Genomic DNA, 22,050 nt, shown 5'->3' with positions numbered 1-22,050 from the left:
CATTAAAGAAAAAAATCAGTTTCAGTTTAATTTCTGAACTGTCTTTCTCCTAACAACCAATCACTGAGCTCTGGGTCATACTGCCCCCAGCCAATGACTGCCCTCTACCTAAGCCCCAATTCTGGCAGCCATCTTCAGATTTGGTAGCACGTAAAGTGGCAGTAGGACCAAGAGAAGAGCTGCAGAGGGGTAAGAGGGAGGGTTTGCATGTGCATCCATGTCAGACACATGCAGGAGAACAACAGTTACAGGTAAATAACTTGTTCCTTCTCCAGCATGGGGTCTGGCATGGATTTGCATGCTCATGAATAAAGAATACATAGCAGTACACACATGCACAACCACGGGAGGTGGCAAGGCTCAACATAAACATCTCTTACCTCCTCACCAGGCTCACCTTCAAGCAAACAGGTCGCGCAGCACTGATTGGCCAACTCTGGACTCTTCTCTGGAATCCCTGTCGACGCAGTGAACCTTGTGAAGGTGTGCGTTGACCTCCACGTAACAGCCCTGCAGATGTCCAGCAGGGGCCCATCAGACAGGAACGCCGTAGTAGCGGCAATCGCTCTCTTGGAATGGGCTCTCGGACGGCCAGGCAACCGTTGGTTTGCCAACTGGTGACAATGGGTGATGCAGCCAGAGAGCCACCTGGAAATGGAAGCCTTGGAGAGGGCCTGCCAATGGGTCACAAAGCCAAAGTTCACAAAAAGGTGCAACGTCTTCCGGAAACTATTCGTGTAGACCGCATAGAACTTCAGCGCTCTTGCCACATCCAGCGAGTGCAAAGTCCTTTCAGCCAGCAACGAAGGTGTCGGAAAAAACACAGGTAACACTAAGGGCTCGTTTAGATGATGGTCCGACGGCACCATGGGCATGAAGGAGGGGGGCACCCGCAGCACCACCCTCGCGTCTTGAAAAGTCAAGTAAGGTGGCTTACAGGATAGGGCCTGAATCTCTCCCACCCATCGTGCAGAGGTGATGGCCTCAAAGAACACTGTCTTCCACGACAAAAACTTCAGCGGAAATGTATTCACAGGTTCGAAATTGAGCACCACCTTGAGTTCCCACGCCGGGGCCATCACCAGTGGGAACGAACGGAAGAGTCCTTTGATGAACTCCTTAACCAGATGGCGTGACCACAACAATGACCATCCCAGAGATCTGGTGTAGCAGGAGATAGCCGCCAGATGAACCTTGATGGAGGCATGGCCAGTCCTCCTTTGGCTAGCGACAGCAAATACGGCAGTACCTGTGGAGCCGTGACTCTTAAGAGGATTGATCTTCTGCGAACGGCACCAAACGGCAAACCTCTTCCATTTAAGTCCGTAGCAGATCGTAGCATCTGAACTAACGCTGCAGGAGCCAGGCCTTCAGGATCAGCGATCCTGGGTCGTGGTGCAGAATTGCGCCTCCTTCTCTGGCGAGAAGATCTGCGACCACTAGAAGCTTGACTGCAGGGGACACGGACATGCTGAGAAGGTCCGGGTACCATATTTGTCTCGGCCACGCTGGTGCGACGAGGATCATCCTGCACCAGGACTGTCTGAGTTGATTGATGAGTCGAAGAAGCAACAGCAACGGAGGGAACGCATACAGAACCAGGCCGTCCCAGGGGAATGAGAATGCGTCCCACATGCTCCCCGGCTGGGGAAACCTGCTGGCGAACCTCTGGCACTTGTGGTTCGTCGCAAACAGATCGATCTGCGGATTGCCACATCGTCGCAACATGCAATCCACTTGTCCTGCCGAAGCTCCCATACGTGGCAAGAGCGCAGCTCCCTGATGTGAAAGTCAGCAACTGTGTTCTTCACTCCTGCCAGTTGAAACGGGATGAGGAACATCCCGTGGGGTACAGCCAAGTGGCAAAGATCCTACGCTTCTTTGGAGAGCACCGGGGATCTAGTGCCCCACTGCTTCCTGATGTAAAACATTGTGATGGTATTGTCCGTGAACACACGCACCACTTTGCCCTTGATGTACGGAAGGAAGGACCTGAGGGCCCAAAACACTGCTCGCAACTCCAGCACATTGATGTGCAACGTCTTCTCCTCCGTCAGCCACAGGCTTCTCTCCGGTGTGAACTCCCCAACCTTCCAGAGAGGCGTCCGTCGTGACCGTCTCCTGGTGCGGTGAGGTCTGGAAATCTGCGCCTTCGGACAGATGTGCGTGAACTCCACCACCACCTTATCGCACTACGAAAGCGCTCGTCAAGCGCAATCTTGTCCTTGGAGCTTCCCGACACTTGTATCCAACGGTCGTCGAGGAACTCCTGTAGTGAACGCATCCGTAGCCTGCACAGTCGGATGAGGTATGCATGACGACATCATGCTGAGCAGAGACTTGATGGTTCTCACCGTGGCGACCTTCATTGACAACTCTGTAAGATATGCGCCCAGATGCTCCTGGGCCTGGTGCGCTATACAAATAAAATAAATACAAATACAAACAGCCGGGTCACCATGCCCAAAATGGCCGCTATCCTTTCCTCAAGCAGGTCTTTGCATAGTTCACCGAGAACCCCAGATCAGTCAGTAGGCGGACGGTCTTCGCCGTGTGAACGACAGTGATGTCCCTTGAGCTGGCCCGGATGAGCCAGTCATCCAAATAGGGGTAGACGTGGATCCCCTGTAGCCGCAGATGCATCGCCACCAGCGCCAGGCACTTGGTGAAGACCCTTGGCGCTGTCTTCAATCCGAAGGGAAGGGTCTGGAATTGGTAATGCGTCCCCTGAACCACGAATCGCAGAAACTTAAGGTGTCCCTTGTGAATGGGTATGTGGAAGTAAACATTCTCCAAGTCCAGCGATGTCAGAAGTCTCCCTCTTCGAGCTGTCCGAGCACATGCTGAAGAGTTACCATCCGGAACTTTCGGGGCTTGATGTATTTGTTTAACCAACGGAGGTCTAGTATGGGCCTCCTCCAGCCTCCAGTCTTTTGTTTCACAAGGAAGTACCTTGAGTACAATCCAGAGCCCCGGAGCCTCTTTGGGACGAGCTCCATCGCGCCTTTCTTTAGCATGGCCCTCACCTCCAGCAGCAGCTGAGGGACGTGGTTTTCCTGCCGGGCCACCGGTGGTATTGGGAGACACTTCTGTTGAAAGTCCAGAGTATGTCCGTGGGCGAGAGCATCCAGCACCCATTGGTCGGTGGAGATGGTCTTCCACAAGCGGACGAAGTTCGCCAGCAGCCTCCCAACGGGGTGCACTGGCGGGAGCCTGACGCCACGGCTGGTTCAATCCTGTTTGGACGTGGAAGGGCCACCTTGGGGACCCTGGCGGCGATGAAATCCTCCTCCGAAATTCTTGCCACAGCCCCTGTGTATTTCCTGGGCCGAAGAGCAGGAGGGTTGGCGGTAGGAAGAGGAACCCCTGCCGAAACCTTTGGAGGATCCTTGGGACTTGCTGCCTGAGGTCCGAAAGGAGGGCCGTCGCTGCTGAAGCGTGCCCAAAGCACGAACTATCCAAGGGTCTGTCTTGATGGCTTGAAGCGAATCATCGCGCAGACACAGGGGAAACTAAAGAGATAAAGTACAGAAAAATGGTGTCACGCGGAAGTCCACAAACAGTATAGTATAATAATGTAGAACAGATTTACAATGAATTGCTGAGAGGAAAGTGAAATCAGAGCGTAACACCAAACATATAATTATCAAAATGTATTAACATCAAAACGATTAAAAACACATTGATCTGAACATAATTTCTAGCCGTATTGCATATCAGGCTTTCGCATTAATGAAGAGGTGCAAAGGCAAAGAAATAAATCAAATGCCATATGTTCATGGTATAAATCTAGTATACGGTCAATGCCAAAAGGCAAAAAGACTCTCTCCAAGTGAAGGGAATCGCGTGGAAAGAGGCTGTGATACACTAGATAGAGGCAACCTACATGTAATCAGAATATCAGTCAATGCTAAAAATACATAAGAAGTCAACCTGGTGAAGATGGCGAATCTACCCAAATTCCTATTCCTATTCCAAATGCTCCCAGTGCAGGTGCCCAAGACATTCTTTGGGGAAATAAAACGAGTCCTCTTGAACTTCCTCTGGTCCGGCAAAAAACACAGGATCTCTTATGAAGTGCTCACCAGACCAGAGGAGGACAGCAGGTGGGATACCCGGACTTGGAGACATACCATAGGGCCTTCCAGCTAAGGGTGTTGATTGATCACTTTACCCCAGGAACGGAAAAGCAATGGGTAGCCATGGACAACAAGGTTCTTGTCACCCGGGAGGAATGGCTGCGGGTTCCAAGAAAGAGCATCCCCAGAAGGGTCCTGAACCACCCAATCCTGAAAGTGTTGTGGTCCCTATGGAGGGAGGGGGTCTATTATCGCTGGTTTACGACCTGGCCCTCCCCGCTGAGCTGCGTCTGGCCCCCCTCCCCTCCTTCATAGATAAGATAGCGGAGCCAGCTGCATTTCAAAAATGGTATGAAGCCGGTTTTAGCAGGACTGGCCATCTTTGGGTGGGGGGCTCGTTCCTACCCCTGAAAGATTTGGAAGAGGCTCTGGGGCTGGACACACTGTCACCATTCCGCTACCTCCAGCTCAAAGGAGTTCTTACTGAGCCCTCATGGGGTGACACCATTAGAAGGGACCTAACCGAATTTGAGAAGCTCCTCATTTCTACTAGGGGGGGTGATATCTCGCCTTTACAGGCTTCTCTTGTTCTCAGCTCTGAGGGAACCTCCACCAGCACGCACACAATGGGGGAAGGATCTGGGGGAGGTAATAGATGAGGAGAGATTGTCTAAAATGTGCAGGAGAGCGAACCGCACCACAGCCTTGCTCCAGTTTCGGCACCAGGCTCTCAAGGAAATACACAGATGGCACTATCCCCTGCAGAGGATAGCGAGAATGAGGGAGGGCTACGATCCACATTGTTGGAAATGCAAGAAAACAAAAGGTGACTATATACATATGTGGTGGAAATGCCCAACAGTCCAGACATATTGGGGGGAGGTACTATCCTAGGTTAAGGGGGGGGGTTGATGAAGTGGAGAGATCCCTATGCCCCTGGCTCCTCCTCCTCTTTGGAATTGACCTGGGAGATGGACACGGAGGAACTCAAGACCACATGTTACAGACCATGCTGGTGGCGGCCAGGTGTTATCTGGCACAGAAATGGAAAGGTCCCCGTATGCCTGGGGAAAAGGAGTGGGTCACTAAAGTATGAACCATTTATGATATGGAGTTCCTTACACACCTAATAGATGAATCCAAGACAAACATTGAACCATGGCTCCCCTTTTTTGAAAAATATGGATGGTTGGCCCAGTGAAACAACGCCGGGGTAGGGGGGTTCTCCCCACAGAAGAGAAGAGCCACAGGGAACGAAACTAAATGAAAGTCCTTCAAAGCGGGGCCTGAAACATTGGTGTGCAGAAGTAACAACCGAACATGCGTGGAAACACTCTGAATGAACTCGCTAGATGGATTATACACATGAACTCGGACTGGGGGTGGGTGGGGTTTTGTTATAATTAAGCCAGGAGATTCAAGTTTGCATATGCCATTTAATGTTATGACTTAAAATGATAGTAAAATGATAGTTAATATGATTTTCAAAAAAAATACATAAGTAAAAAGATTTTTTACTTTAGTGAAAACATTAGATTGTCTTCCAAGAAATTGAAAACACTTCATAAGAGACTTGAAACTATCAAGTCTGTAAACAGTAGGAAATTACAATAGATCACTAGAATATCCAAAAACTAGAAATCATATCAGATTTGATACATCGAAGCAAATTAAAATCACAAAAATGCAAAGGTTCATAGCAAACTGAAATTACAGTGCAAAAGGACTGAAAATCATGACAAAATGAGGTGCAACAGTCAACTACAACTCAAATGAGACAACTACAACTTTAGTAGAACACTAACGCAGTAGAACCAAGGTCTTCTCCCAATAGATCTTTATATCGGTAGTTTAGATGGTTAGATGGATCTAGTCAGTGATGAATGATACACGTCTTCTTCAGGACAAGGCATTCAAAAGAAATGTTAAATGAAGAAATATTACGAAGTGTCGTCATCAACTTAATGGAGGCTAGTACTGGTCATGCCACTGGGATAGAAGCAAATCATCTACAGCCTTCCAGAAAAGATTGTCCCTGTCGAAGGGCATGTCCAACATCCTCGACTGAACTTCTTGACGAAAATTGGTGGCCTTAAACCAGCCCCGACACCGAAGGCAAACGATGTTGCCCCTTTGGCGGAAGCTCGCGTTGGCGATGTACGTGGCCCCCGTGATGGCGTGGTCCGACGCCACCTCGCCTTCCTGCAGAACCTCCAACGCTTCCAACCTCTTGTCGTCGGGGAGAAAATCCAGAATGGAAGCGATCTTGAACCAAAGCTCTCGGTCGTTGGGTGTGACGATGGCCAGAGCGTTGGCGGCCTTGATGGTAGTCACCTCTGAGGATATAACTCGCCATCCCATGACATCTAACTTCTTCCCCTCACTGTCGGGAGGGGTGGAGGCCACCAGCGAAGAAGAGCCCGAAGACTTCTTCTTGGCTGCTGCCGAGACCATAGAGTCCGGGGACGGTTGAGACCAGAGGCACTTGGGCGCAGAACGGGCACCTGTACTTCTCGCAACAATCCCTCCTTGCAGGGGCAGTGGAAGGGTTCTTCATGAGAGACAAGCCCTCGTCCCAAATGTCATCCAACAGTGGCATCAAAAGGACTGTCTTTCTCTACGCCTCGTCTGTGCCAGTGCCCGTCGTCGCCGTGTCTGGGTCTGTCTCATCCCTCGGGGGGAGAGGGTGGCTAAGGGAGGCACAGAGGTGGAGGAAGTATCTTCCTTTTCTTGGCCGGTGGTTCCCCTGCCGGAATCGGCGCCACGGGTGGTGCCACCGGCATAATGGGCATCCTCGCCCGTATCTCTGAGATCAGAGTATGCAATGCTGAGAGAATGTCCACTGAGATATCTCCAGGAGGCTGTTGAGGCGGATGGGGCGACTGGGAAGGAGGCAGATGCAGCGCCTGGGGCAGGCTGCTGCTGTTCCTCGTCGACAGTATCCTCATCTTCGTCGCCGGAACCCCCGTCGTAGGGCTCGTTCCTGACGTGCACCTCCTCCTGGATGGTCCGGAGGCAAGTAAGCTTCTCCTCATAGGAGATATCCAAGCCCTGCACAACTACTGGACCTCCCCCCCTTTCTCCGCAACCAGCAGGGACAGTTTTCGGCAAAATGACTGGCATCATATTCTCCGGCGTCTTCTCAATGGGCTGAAAAGTGAACTCTCTCCTGGGGGGGAGGGACACTTTCACCTTCGGTGGTGTGTCCTGCAGCTCCGCCACGGTGGCCTTTGTGAGGGACGCCACTACCCCTTCGATGGAAGGCTGGGCCTTCGTCAGATGTACCTGGACATTCATGGACTGGACCGGTCCCTTGTCCTGCTTGCCCTTGGACAATCCTGAGGACTTCTCCTTAGCGGGAGGGTCAGAGCCCTGCTCCCCCTTGGCCTTCTCCAGCAGTGCAGTCTTGGGCTTCTCCTTAAGTTTGCCCGGATGGTCCAATTTCCTCTTGTACGAAGAACCCGAGCGTTGGCTGATGGTTGAAGTCGCTGGAGACGCCGTAATCGCCCCCTGCCTGCTGAGGAGCCCATCGCAACGGAACTCCTGGTGGCAGTGGACTTGCAGTGCTTAGTCTTATGTTGGGCCCCTGTGGGAGGGGCTCTAAGGTCTTAGAAGACCACTCAGCTTTCTTAGGAACAAGGGAGGCATGCTCACGGGACTCACCCGGTGCAACAGCCTTGGCCTGCAGTCATTCCTTGAGCTGCCTATGCCGATCCTTCAGTGTGCAGGGTACCATCTCCTGACAAAATGCACAATCTTATTCCTTGTGCGTTGGGTACAGGCAGTAAAGGCATTGGGAATGCTTGTCGTCCGAGAAGACATTCTGTAAACTACAGTCGGAGCAAATCCTGAACAAGGGTGCTGAATCCTTCAACTTCTCCGACATGGTCCACGTGGCGTAGGCCTGAAGAATCTTCTGGAAGCCTCCATGATGAAACCCGATGAAATTCGCCCTTGAGCGGCGCTGAAGAATCCGAAATACGTGTTCCTGTTAAATTGGACAGATGATCGATGGAGCACAAGGCTCGATTGCACAAAACTCTTGCAAAAAGCAAAAAACACTTCCAAAAAGCAAAGAAACGCAGTAAAAGCTCGAGAGCTAAACACGAGGACTCCCAACAGTTGAACGTGCGGTAAAAAATCTGAAGATGGCTGCCAGAGGAGGGGCTTAGGTAGAGGGCAGTCATTGGCTGGGGGTAGTATGACCCATAGCTCAGTGATTGGTTGTTAGGAGAAAGACAGTTCAGAAATGAAACAAACTGATTTTTTTCTTTACTGAGCATTCCCAGCCTGACAACAGGGAATATTCATGAGCATGTGAATCCATGCCAGACCCCATGCTGGAGAAAGTCTGATATTACCGGCACCGATGTAACTGGAAACTCCCCCCCATGGAGTCCTACAGGACTCCATGGAATGAGGAGTAACTGCATTTACCGGCACTCGTAATCTGGCGCCAGATCAAGTGCTGGTAACGGTAATACCGTTTAGTGCTATCCCGCCAGATTTACTGGCAGAATACCACCAAACTTGGAATGAGGCCTGACTCCCATGAGTCTCTATGTGAGGACATCTGTATGCAAAGCTTTCAGGAATGGTAAAGCTGAGCCATTCATTGTCAGCCCTGAGTAAAAGCAGCAGTTGCGACATTAGAAAGTTCACAAACGGTGAGAAGGGTAGGTCTAAAATGTGTTGATGTGTCCTCCTGTAGCTGTGCGCAAGGTGAATGTTTATGAGAGATAACTGGAATGTGAATGAAATATAATTTTTTAATTTTTTATTTATTTGTTTACTTGTATAAAGCGCCGAAAACCTGCAGGCATCGAGGTGCCGGGTAACTTCAACACTAGAAGACAACATGAGAGACGAGACAAATTAGATCATGTCCAGGGTATCGTTCCTTAAAGAGGAGGGTTTTTAGCTTTTCAGGAATCTTGTGATATTTTGTTCCTGACTCAGGGCCTTGGGGTGTTGGGGGAAGGGAGTTAAGCCAACCTGAAGTAGTGGAACTATGTTCCCTGCTGGCCTGCCCCCACTCCCCACAAACCCCATCACCGCGCACCCTCCCATGCGCAATACACACCCCCAAACCATTGCGTCTGCTTTTTAAGGGACCGTGAAGTGCACTGAAAGCGCAAGTTTCAAATTCTGCCGATGCTTTGATTTAAAACAAGACCATCCCTGAACGGTTTCTTTTGAAAGTAGAATTATTGGAACATTAAAACATAATTAGCACTGCTCCCAATCGCTCACGACTACTTCAACCATCGGCTATACCTAGAACAAATAATTTCCAATCCTCCCAAAACATCTTCAATCTTTTTTTACTTTGATTAAGACCAATGTTTTGTATCCATGATGGATTGCGCACTGATTTAGCTACATTCTCCCACACTATTCTAAGAATGGTGTGGATTAGTGCATCAGATGGAGCTCACTCAACCTACCATTCAAGGATAACCGCACAGGGAGCACAGCACCTAAACCTGAGAGACCTGGAGATACACAGGGAACATGCAGGATGCGTGTTCCTAATGAAGTTTTGGATGAAAACTAATTAGGGAAAAGCTCAGGTTTACCAGGACAGGCATAGGCAAACGTTTCAGGAACCTCTTGCCAGTGACGTTTAGGATATTTAATCTTGCCATATTGCTGTTTGGGTCTTGAGAAAATCAAAAATGCAGAACTCAAAACAATTGGAGATTCAGATTTCGAATTTTGTAAAATTTAATTATTGTATTATACTTTAAAATAAACTGTCCACAACTATACAAATGTAGATACAATACAATTCCACATCTTCAACTTATACATTTACAAGTTAAAATCTCAAAACTACTTCTAAGTCACAGTGATTGTCACGAGACTATATTCGCGCCTGGTTCAAAAAGATTTAAATAATCAAAATAAGTCCATTGGTAGTTATAATGGCTGAAATGATTTTGACAAACAATATCATGGAATGTGAGGATTGTTGACTTGTTTATTCCTTATTATTCAGAAGAAAAGCCGACACGTGTTTCGACCAGCTTGGTCGTTATTAGGCCTGATTTGGATTACGTTAAACACCATCTCAGGGACTAATCCATCCCACTTTAGTAGTATTAAGGTGTTGCTAGAATATTCCTTATGTCAATGCGAGATACCTCTTCATCTCAGAATAGTGGCAGGTGAAAAAGGTCTTAGTAGATGTACTTATGCAAATACTTCAGATAGTTCTTTTCTTCATAATACTTTTGTTAGAATCCAGTTATTGCGGATAATCCAGCGTCATTAGTATATATGGGGTTGAATCCCCAAAGACACAGTCCATGTTCCTTCCCGTCCGCGAGAATACTATACTATGGAGAAAACAACTATCTGAAGTATTTCCTTTACAAAATAAAATATTAAGCTTGTGCACATACACAATTAGTGAGGTAAAGAGAGATCCTTTTTTTTACCAGAAAATAGCAGGAGCACCTAGGGCACCCATTTTAATGTGATTTGTCACCTCATTTAAGTCCCAGATTCCTTTTTGTAGATAGCACTTCCCTAGTCAAATATTTCACAATGTGTTCCCAATATTGCATAATCGCTATGACTATAGAGATTTGTTTCCCCAGCATCAGGCGCTCCTAAGATTCTCCTGTATTCATACATTTCACGTCGTTCACAAAAAACCCAAAGCATAATTCTGAGCGGCTGTGTCCAATATGCAATAAATATAAAGTTATTTCACGGATTCGGGCGCACTTCATGCGCACTCGACACATAGAAGTGTTTCTAGAAAGGTAAACGTGAGTGCCCCAAAACTCTTGTGACCCCAGGCAAACTGGCTCTAAATCGTTTTAACTTCAAGTGGAATGTATTATTATGGTGATTCTGTCTAAGGGCTTTAATTTTGATGTCCCTCAGGACATTTCACATGTCATTTCTAGTGATAGCCTCTACCCAATTAAAGCCTATGTTAACCATATATATTTTGCCATCCTCCATATATTGGGCCATTAAACTATATGGCTTTGCCACCATAACCTCTTTCATGCAATAAGACAGAGCTACCCACATTTTTATTCTGATGGAGATACTTCTTAAATGTAATAGAGAGCCAAAGAGATCAGATCTAGTTCTAATATTATCCACAAGATTGGGACATAGTTGGGAAGTCACAAGCCAGATCTCCAGAGGCCCTCTTCTACCCTATTTAGCTGCCAAATGAAAGCTCCTATTTCCAGGATATTAATAATGGTTTACATGATTTTTAACCTCTCATTATCCCCATCAAGGGTTGTGCTTTCGTTTTTATCTTTTCTTTAAATTTTACCTCTGACACACTGCTCGTTAACCAGCTATACGAATTCAGATACTTGATCTAGTTTACTATTTTTTGCTGTACCAGCTCATAAGCCTAGATTCTGTCCTATTTTGCTTACACTAAATCATTATCTTACTTTTAGAGAGGTTAATTACAAGATCATTAACCTTGGCATATCTCTCTAAAGTCTCAGTATTCTTTGGCGTGAGACTCTAGTCCGTTCAAAAACAAATGTGCCAAAGACAGATGGACAGAGTATAAATCCTGTATTAGGACCAGGAACGTCAAGTCACCGGTCTTCAGCCACTTTAGGGACCATTCCCACAACATCTCACAGATGAGAGTAGTCATCCTGGAGGCAACACACCCGCTACCGAGAGGAGGAGATCTGACAAAAATATTAGCCCAGAGACATTTTTGGGATTCACAGACTAGATGCACTGACCCCTCTGGGAATGAATGAAGATTTCTACCTTGGACCCTTCCTTTAAACCCCAAGGTCATTAGGAATCATGCTCCCAAGACATACCTATGCTAACACAATGTTACACTATATTGACTAAGATTGTACACCCCCAGAGGGGCAGGATGTAAGTATACATGTAAAGGTGATAGGTCCTCAATACTTGAATGCACTTGTATACTTCAACCGAATGAGGCTATGGAGCCACTTAATGCTTGATAATGCCAAGGAGGTTTTCAATATTTGAAGCTACAATTGTATAGAGATAGAACAAACAATGTTGAGTGGTCAAAACAACCAAACAGTCCAATGCACTTATACGGAATGTCAGACTGTAATGTTATACCGGTCAGTACTCACTCTGATCGGGAAGAATGAATACTACTGAGATCCTTTCTTTCCACATTGTGGTTTTAAGCTCACCCATTTGATGAGTACATCATGACCAAACTTTAGTCACAGCGCAAATACACATTAAAAATATCTTTGCCAAGTTATAGATCCTTTCAGGATCAGACCATATCGGTCAATAAATTTATTTAGACAATGAGAGGATATGTAACAAAGACTGTTTAGATTTTTTGCATCTCGCTCAACTAACGACGCATTCTAGACACATCACCAGCACCGGATGTGTATTCCAATTTTCATTCCCATCCTACTCCAATATATTCATAACCTTCGGGATAGTTAGCTCTTGACATCTCTTTGAAACTATACAAATGCAAACGTAATTTAGTACAAAATATCTATGGATTCTGAATTGAGTTTTATTTTGGACCTACCTATACACATTTGAATGGCATTTGCCGTATGACTGATTTTTACTTCTATTATCTACCTTTGTTTACCCAATTCCAAACTGTATGGCATAATGCCATCTCACTGCTTCTACGCATTCTATGTCTTAATCCACTATTGAATATTATACATTACGGATTTACGCCCGGTTTTGTTTACACTTATGACGATAATGCCGCAACATGCGCCTGCGCGTAGTGATGTCAAATGACTCATTAAACAATGAGCCTTTATCTAGGAATTGCCTTTATTCGCATATTACCTCTATCCAAGCTTGAGGCACAGAGCCATTACATTATTGTTTTCCCCGGATTTTAATGAATACATACTCATTATTCAGTATCAGACATTGCAACTATTCTTCAGGAATGATGACAATGACGTCACACGCGCATGCGTGTAGTGACATCACCATTCCGCCGTTATAAAAACAGGCTTCAAACTCAAAATGGCAGCCACTGCCATTGAGAGTGTTGAACGCAGGAAGAAGCTCCGTATGCATGGACAAGCCGTCTTTTTGACCTTAGAAGTAAGTCATACTCTCTTTCATCTACTTTCTCCCGTTTACTTTCTCAAACTTGGAATTGATATTAAGCATACACTATATGTCATCTCTGTAGATAACCATGGAGAGTTCTCTAAACCACTCTTGACCTTACCGATTGGGACTAAGGTGATCACAGGTTTTCAAGACCATCTATCAAGCTGGCTCTCTACCACTTGTAATTTCGTTTCCATCTATCAAGCGGGCCCTCTACCGCTTGCAATTTCGTTTCTACTTCTATGTATCAACTTACCCTTTTGAGGTAAGATTGCTCTTGTGAAATTTCAACCAATATTCCCATACCTTTAGATCAAGAACATGCTTCTTAGGATCTGTTCTATTCTATTTTTCTGACAGGGTGTAATTTGAAGTATAGCCACACTAAGCAAGTCACCTATAGATGAGCACTCGATGTCTCCAGAAAACGGCATCAGTAGACAGGTGGACATTTGGTTCAACAATGGCAGCCAATAACTTTCATTTAAGCTACTACTAGCTTTCGGATGAGACCATCATTTTAACATTTTTCACACTATCCACGGCAGTGAGGCTTTAGGAACTTGAATTAATCTACCTGTTGGTAGCTTCACAGAGTCTCAGTGTAAATTAGGGGCCCACTCAACACTACAGTGCGCCCAGAGATTTCCCCATTGGACAACCACTAGTCCACTACCGAGGTTTTTCAGCATGTCTGATTCAATACAACTCCAATATACTAAGTGAGGATTTGCAGCCTATGTTTAGGGAGATAACTTTGTGATAAAAATATGTGTAAAAAGAACGATTACTTGGTGGGTTTTTGCGCTTTAACAAGATAGACAAGAGGTCTATTAATTGTCTGACCAGGATAAATCAAAAAATGACTAACATGTGGATACATGTATTCTGCTTCATTGAGATACTAGATAGGATAATGTTATTTGAGTTCTGTACAAAAAATGTAAAACTGATAAATAGAAAACACTATTTAAGATTTTTCACTATTATTTTTTCTTATAGAAATTATTGAATTCATATTTTGCCGCTGATGAAGAGTGGAATTACTCGAAACACGTTGGGCCTTTCTTTATGACATTGCATAATAAAATTTTGTTGATCGTTGAAATTATATTGTCACTTCTAGAATGCTATTGTTAAACATTAACCATATATATTATTTAAATCTTAGTAAATCCACTGAGCTTTAGCTAATAACCTCGATCCACGAGGGCGGGTGACAGGCTTTTAAAATACACAGAGGCTTTTGCCCATGATAGTGTGCAGGGGACGCGGGTTCCCTAATTAGTGAACCTTTCTTATCTTGTTCCATTTTCCCAGCCTAGATACCAAGGCTGAGCTTTTTCTCCCCCGCGCCTTAAACTCACTCTAGATTTTCAAGTCTACTCTTAGCTATACAAACCTCCAACACTATTCTAACCACTCTCCAAAGAAGGTGTGCTTGGTGTTTATCCCAAATATTAATTTCCGTTCAAAAATTACCCAATCCTCTGCATACGCTCAAGAAGGAAGAGAATTTGTGCCCAACATTGGGGGTGAGGGTGGGGAGGGAATTATGCGTGGAATGTAATTCTTGTTCCAGGTCCCCAAAGTAGAGGATAAATGGGCACAGGGTTAAAACGCACCATTGTTTTCGGCCACATTCAATTGGGAGTTAGTGTGCTAAATGTTCATCCATAATCAATCTCACTTTTGCATTTGTACTGGTACGGCGCAACATATTGTGTTGCAACAGACCCTTATCTATTCACAAAGATTGCAGTTTTTGCCATAGTCGGTACGTAGCTGAGAGATCTAAAAAGGATGCGTACAGCGGTCTCTTACTTTTCATATTCCAAAATGGTGGATTTAGAAAACATGTTGTGAGCTCACAGGCAAAAAATAGCATTTCATTTTAAACTGCTGCATCAAAATGCTGTTTCCAAAGAACTCAAAACCAAACGCCTCGCCTCATTACCTTGTGAAGAGAAATGGAAGGCAGTATTTTGCTTGCATCTGCCACAAATTATGATTCTGTGTTCAAATAAAGAGAAAGGATTCCAAGATGGTGGCTGGCGAAGAAGGACATACGTGAACGTCTCTCCGTGAGCGTCTCTCTCCACTGGTCCACAGAAAAAGTTATCAACAAAGCAACATGGGGAAAGAATTAATTGCTCCCCTGCGATAACGGAACATGCAGAGGGACGATCCATGAAACGAAGGGCTGGATGGTGAGGGATAGATCGTAGAGTGGCCCCCAGCAAGAAGCGAGCCCCCCACAATAGGAAGAAGGCGGTAGACCATGCCAAGGGGAAGGGCAAGTAAGGAAATCGACGAGAGGGAAAAAAGCCCAGAGGAGCACTCAGACGATACAGACCGGGCGGCTCGGAGACCCGCAGAAACACCGGAAGCCAATGGGGGACCCCCACCACAGAACAGAGTCGCTGCGAGCTGACCAAGCAACAATACTGAGAAGTAATGGGAAGAAAAGGCTGCCAGCTCGTAGAAGCCCATAAAAGGGACACCAAACTGGATCCGAGGCGCGACTTGAGCGCATACTGTAGGTACACATCACGGTACCCTCAACAGTGCCCATATATCCAAAAAAAGGGGAAGATCGGCACCAGCAACTCGAATGCCTCCTCAAGCAAGATTGGAAACGAGCATCAAGCAACTGTGGGCTGCGCAGAATACACCACAACCCAAAAAAAGGGGGGCGTGCCCAAAACTTGTCAACAACGACGCCAAGAGAAGAAGGAGCAATGGCGCTTTTTAAGGAGGACCTAAAGGGCTAGTTCAAAGAATTGAATTTCAAGGCCAGTTTATGACCTCATTTCAGACACAAATCGAGTCCCTAAAGGAAGAATTGAAACAGACTGTTCAGGAACTGAGAATTCACATAGCAAAACTAGATGAGAGAACTGACACACTGGAAAAGGTGGTTCAAAGCATTGAGGAGGATACGCAAAAAAGCGATGAAACTCTGGAACATCTTGCGCATGTGTCACACAATTTAGAAAACCAGTGCGAAGACCTGGAAAACAGATCTCGACGGCCAAACATCAGAATTAAAAATCTGACCGAACAATCCAAAATAAAGATCTGAGGGGCACAATTCAGCGACTCTTTGTAAACATTCCGGGGGACAATGTGGAAGAAGAGATCCAGGTGGACAGGATTCATCGAGTGGGCCCACAGAGCATGGGCGAACCGGGCAAACGTCCAAGTGATGTGCTAGTAGCAATAACCTCATATTCCCAGAAAGAGCAGATCCTGCGGTACCATAGGAAATGGTATGGGATGCATTTAAGGCGGTCATTAGTGAACACCTCATTCCGCTCACAGCAAGGACGGTCATCCAGCGGCGGCAGTGGGAAGTGGATTTAGACGGAAAATTGAGCGCGATCCAGGGGGAAATAACCAAAGCCCCGAACAATAAACTAAGGAGGGCATTGATACATGTACAGGGTCAGCTAGAGATGGCAAGAACAAAGCGAGCAGAGAGGGACTTACTATATGTAAAACAAGGGTACTATGTAAAAGCAAACAAGACACATGGCCAGACAGCTAGTGGAAAAGAGGCATAGCCAGACAATCATGAAACTCTGTAATGAACAGGGGCAGGACAAATCGACTAATGAAGAGGTGGGCGAGGTTTTCAGGACATACTACCAACGGCTATTAATGTCCAATAGACCCTCTGAAGGTAAACAGGAAGAATACTTAGCGCACATCCCACTCCCACAAATCACCAAAGAGGAAAATGATATGCTGGACGTTGAAACAGGGGAGGACAAGGTTAGGAGAGCCATTAAGGGCCTACCAAAAAAATAAAAGCCCCGGGCCCAGATGATTTCTGGGACATTTTTATAAAACATAAGAGGCCACCCTAACCCCAATCCTTATGAGATTGTACAACACATTCAAGATAATGGGCAACATCACGCCAACAATGAACGAGGTGAAACTAGTGGTCTTCCATAAGCAAGGCAAGGATCCAACACAGCCAGGGTCCTATCGACCGATAGCACTTATCAACCTGGATGCTAAAATATACAAAAACTCTGGCAGGAAGGCTAACTCACTTAATGCCAAAATTAATAGACCAGAACCAATCGGACTCCATCGAGATATGCATTCGATAATATCTGCAGAATCTGTCACCTAATAGAAAAAACAGGGATAGCTAAAAAAAACGGCAATGCTAGTGTCATTGGATGCAGGAAAAGCGTTTGACAGGGTCGCATGGTCCCTTCTGTTCAAGATACTGAAAAACATGGGGTTTGGGACAAGATTTTTGCAAATGGTGAGAGCGAATTATAACAATGCGTATCACTCTTAATGGGACAGTATCAGGAAAAGTAATACTGGGACAGGTCACGAAGCAAGACTGCCCATTGTCACTGTTGCTGTATGCTATTTATCTGGAACCTCTATTGACTAAGATCTGCGAGACGAAAGGGCTAACAGGAATAGAAATGGTGGGAGAAACACACCAGGCAATAGCATTTGCAGACGATATGCTGGTGCCCCTGTCAGACTCGGAGCATCACTACCGATACTAATGAAAGAATTAGAAACATTTGGGGCAATATCGGGACTCAATAAAAAGGCAGAAATCGGAAATACTGAACCTCTCAGTGGTTCCGGAGAAAATGGACAGGCTGGTGGCAAGAATGCAACTGAATAATGTGGAAAAGGGGATAGCATATTTGGGCGTCACACACACAAAGAACATAGGGCAAATATATGGGGCCAACTAATCTGAGCTGTTAGACAAAATTAAAGCTGATTTTGCGAAATGCAACCCCCTTACAATAACATGGTGGGGGCGCATAACAACAGTAAAGATGGCAGTTCTGCCGAAGCAACTATCCTACTTTCAGGCCCTGCTCATCAGAATCCCAAAGGTTTAATATCCCTTAATAAAGCAAATTTATCATACATCTGGATGAAAAAAAAACACCCAGGATTGCAATGGCCACTCTAATGGCACCCAGAAATAAAGTGGGGCCTAGCGTTCCCTCATTTTCAGAGATACGACGAGGCCACCCAACTAAGGGTATTGAACGAATGGTCAGGAGAAGGACTTCATAAAATGTGGGCACGACAGGACAGGGCAGTAGCAGGATCCCCCCTGGGTGGGCTCCTTTGGCTGGATAAACAGTACAGGCACCCCAATGTTAAGATCAGTGAAATACTGGGCGTGAGTGTAGAGGTATGGGACTCTGCAGTAGCACGAGGGGCGCTCACAGTGAAACCATCACCATTCTACCCAATGTTTGGGAACCTGGAATTCTGGCCAGGGATGGAAGAAGGGGCATATAGAAAATGGGAAAGGGTGGGCTGCCAAAGGATACGGGATATGTACCAGGGTCAGATCTTAAAGAGCTTTGAGAAATGTGTCCAGGTGTTGGGCCTAACAGACAAAGAGCGGTTCGGATACAACCAACTAAAACATTGGCTCACAACTACCCAGATCAAGGAGGCCGCTATAAGAGAATTGAGACCTTTCGAAAAATACATAATGACCCACACAGGGTCAAAAAGTCTGGTGTCGAATCTCTATAGATCCCTCAATGAACATCATGAGCTTGTTCAATGGAACTAAATGAAAAAATGGGAAAGAACCTTTCAAGTGGACAGTGGGAGTACCTTTGGGGAGTAATCCCAAAACTGACAAGATTCATGCAGGTGAGGAAAATGTGGGTTAAAATACTCCTACAATGGCACTACACACCAGAAAGGATTTCTACAATATTCCCCCACATGTCATATCAATGTTGGCGGGGATGCAAGGAAGTGGCGGACTGGTTACATATACGGTGCAACTGTCCAGCGCTCCAGGTCTTCTGGACAGAGGGTGAAAAATCAGACATAGAAAATGTTGTGGACCTAAAGGAGGTTAAACTCTGGATGTGTGGGAGGTGGGACCCAGGGTCGGAAACGTCCACCAAAGCGCAAAAGAGGGGAGTCATGATCCTATTTATAGCACCGTGGTTGGTGATTGCACAAAGGTGGAAACAGCAGGCAGCACCCACGATCCAAGACTAGCTGCAGAAAGTATAGAACTGTGCTTCCTTGGAGTGGGTAACATATGATCCAAGGGGGTCAAGAAGTGTTAAACAAGGATTGGGGAAAAGGTTTGACATATATGTAGATTGACTATATGGTACAATGGTGTCCTCACAAAATAAGGATACTGGACATGATGTGACGCCAACACAAAGTTATCGAAGAGACGAGAGAGACTCTACTTCTGGAAGTGGAAAGAAGATGGGGGTTGTTAAAAAGTATTTACGTTTGACAATGCAAGTCTTTAAAATCTAATAAAAACACGTTTCAAATAAAAGAGAGACACGACTATGGGGGTAGAAACGAGTTAGCCAGGCTAAGGGCAGTATGTCATGTAACCAAGGCAGACACACCCATGCCACCTATGGGGGCATCAGCACAACAAGCAGGGGACGAGTCAAAGTCAGGAGATTTCTTATTCAGAATGGACAACGCACGATAAGAACTGTTCACGTAGAGCGGGATGCAGAACCAGACAGCTTGGGCTATGAGAATGTAAGGTCGCCAATAGGGGATGTGGAATGCTGGAGTGATTTTGATGTGACTGAGGAAGATGGGGAAGGGGAAGCAGAGCAAGCACCTAAGCATACACCAAGGGTAGAAAGTTTGTGGGACGGAAGACTGAGGGAAAGATTTGGCAGGATAGCATTAGCAAGGAAAAAGGGAAGAGTGACTAAAGGCGGAAAAGACAAGATGAAATTGTAAATGCCACTGATACACAAGGGAGCAGGGAGGCCTCGCTATGTGCCCTGGGCACAGATGGACAAGAATAACCTCCTTAAGTCACTCCCGCCACTCACAGCGGGGGCGAGGAAGTGGATCTATGCTTTTCAAAAGAACACAGCAGGTGTGCCCTTAGCAATAGGAGATATTAAGCACCTGTTAGTGGCCTCAGTTGGGGACCCAGCTGAAAATTTGTGGGTGAAAGCGGGATACCCAGGAGTAACGCCAAATAATGATGCCCATGCTGGTGCCTCATTTAAAAAGGTTAGGGCTAGAGTGTGGGATGCATTGACGAACATTCCCAGACAATCCAGATCTACAATCCATCATGCAGTATACGATGGGGGATGATGAAGATGCTGCCCCGTTCATTCTCAGGGTCCAAGAGATGTGGAGGGCAGAGACGGTCAACGCCTGGGACCAATCAACAACGGTTTTCTATTGTATAGTGTAAAGTGAAAAGGGGTCTACCCAAGGAAGTGCAGAAAGCGCTTGACAAAATATCGGCGATAGAAGCAAATGGATGGCCCAAAATTCAAAGTATTATAGTTCACCTCTGTAGAAGGATAAAAGTGTGCGAAAAAGAAACGATTCAAAGGCCACAGACTGAGGAAGCGTAACTGGCCCAAAATAAGCTAGTGAAAGTAGCTGTGGTAGCAACAGAGCCAACGCCAGAGCAGGCGGAAGAGGGAGGGTATGCCCCTAACGCAGCAAAAGCAAAAGAATTGCGGCAGTGTGGGCTGAAGGAGAACCAGGACAGTGGGGCGGCAAACCCGCAATTCTCAGGGCCACGGTGGCAAGGAGGACAAGGGCAAGGTGGGTCTAGCGGAGGGGGGTTTAGAGGTCCGGGACCAAGAGGAGGGGGACCAGGGCAATGCAGGAGATGTGAGAGGTGGGGGCATTTTTCAAGAGAATGCTGAAGTTGGCAGGGTATGGGGTACAACTACAACCAGCAGAATTATGGCCCACCATCCCACGGGAATCCCCAGGGACCATCTCCCAGAATACCCTATGAGATCCACCAAGCATACACACAGCTACCCCCACAGGTTCCCTACCCCTGCCAGCCGCAACACCCGCAGCAAATATTTCAGCATTACCAACCCTGCACTAACATGCAGCAAACAGAGAACAGAAATGCCTTTGGCAGCGACCCTAATGGCACAGTGGCTCCGTTTCAAGGCGTTACAGTAGTAGGGGGGGGAACCCTTTCTCGTTCCCAGGGACAGACGCATATGCGGACTAGGACAGCCCACAGAGAGCACTTGCGTGTCCAGTCCTGTCAATTACCCTACATTGAGAAGAGGAACCGTTGTTGGGCGCAGAGATAGGGAACAAACAATTAATCTTTATGGTGGACTCAGGAGAGAAGTCGTGCATCAGTGAAGGTGACTTGCCGCTACCAGGAAAAACTCTCAGCATGCAGGGATTCTCTGGGGCTGTTTTGACGATTCCGTACACAAAGGATTTAGATGTAAAGGTTGGAGGGAAGGTTGTTAGCACCCCCCTCTTATATACTCAGAGTTCTCCTGTTAACTTGCTCGGTAGGGATCTGCTAAGTAAGCTGAACATGACAATCTAATTCACAGACAGCAGTATCGTCTGCACCACACCATGTATGTGTTCAATGAGGCCAATGCTCGTAATACATGCCATGGCACGTGATGAAGTGGTATGAGGCCATCCTGTCAACCCAGACATGTTCATGTATGGCATCACTGTGCTCGCATGAGCCGTCCTCCAGATTACTAGAACTTGCTGGAGAGTACCCACTGATTTCATTTCTGGGCCAATGCTGGCCTCAGAGTGGATTGCATGTACAATACTTTCCCTGGACATACTGGTGTCAGCCAAAAAATTGTAGTGTTAGGCACTGACTCCCACGGATGCCAGTGACGCACCATCTTATGCATCAATCCTACTGTGCCCCCAAAGTCGCAGCATACTTTTCAGTAACCATGCCTGCTGAATATGTTATCACAGCAGTTACCACAAGACCAGAGGCAGATCCATGCACAGCCCTGCCTATAGCCTAGATAATTGAGCTTCAGTGTAGGGCACCACAGGAAGAGCAAGAAATCTGACTCAAGCA

At 46.4% G+C, this 22,050-nt stretch overlaps 1 protein-coding gene across 2 annotated transcripts in view; it reads right to left on the bottom strand.

Annotated features, from left to right (window-relative positions):
- Positions 1-22,050, bottom strand: part of LOC138516916 (E3 ubiquitin-protein ligase TRIM39-like) — a 164,456-nt gene that overhangs the window by 77,709 nt on the left and 64,697 nt on the right. The window lies entirely within an intron of this gene.

The sequence above is a fragment of the Ambystoma mexicanum genome, chromosome 6q (genome assembly GCF_040938575.1).
Source record: "Ambystoma mexicanum isolate Mex_15411 chromosome 6q, UKY_AmexF1_1, whole genome shotgun sequence".
NCBI classification, from domain to species: Eukaryota; Metazoa; Chordata; class Amphibia; order Caudata; family Ambystomatidae; genus Ambystoma; species Ambystoma mexicanum.
This window is presented reverse-complemented; position numbering and strand designations above follow the sequence as displayed.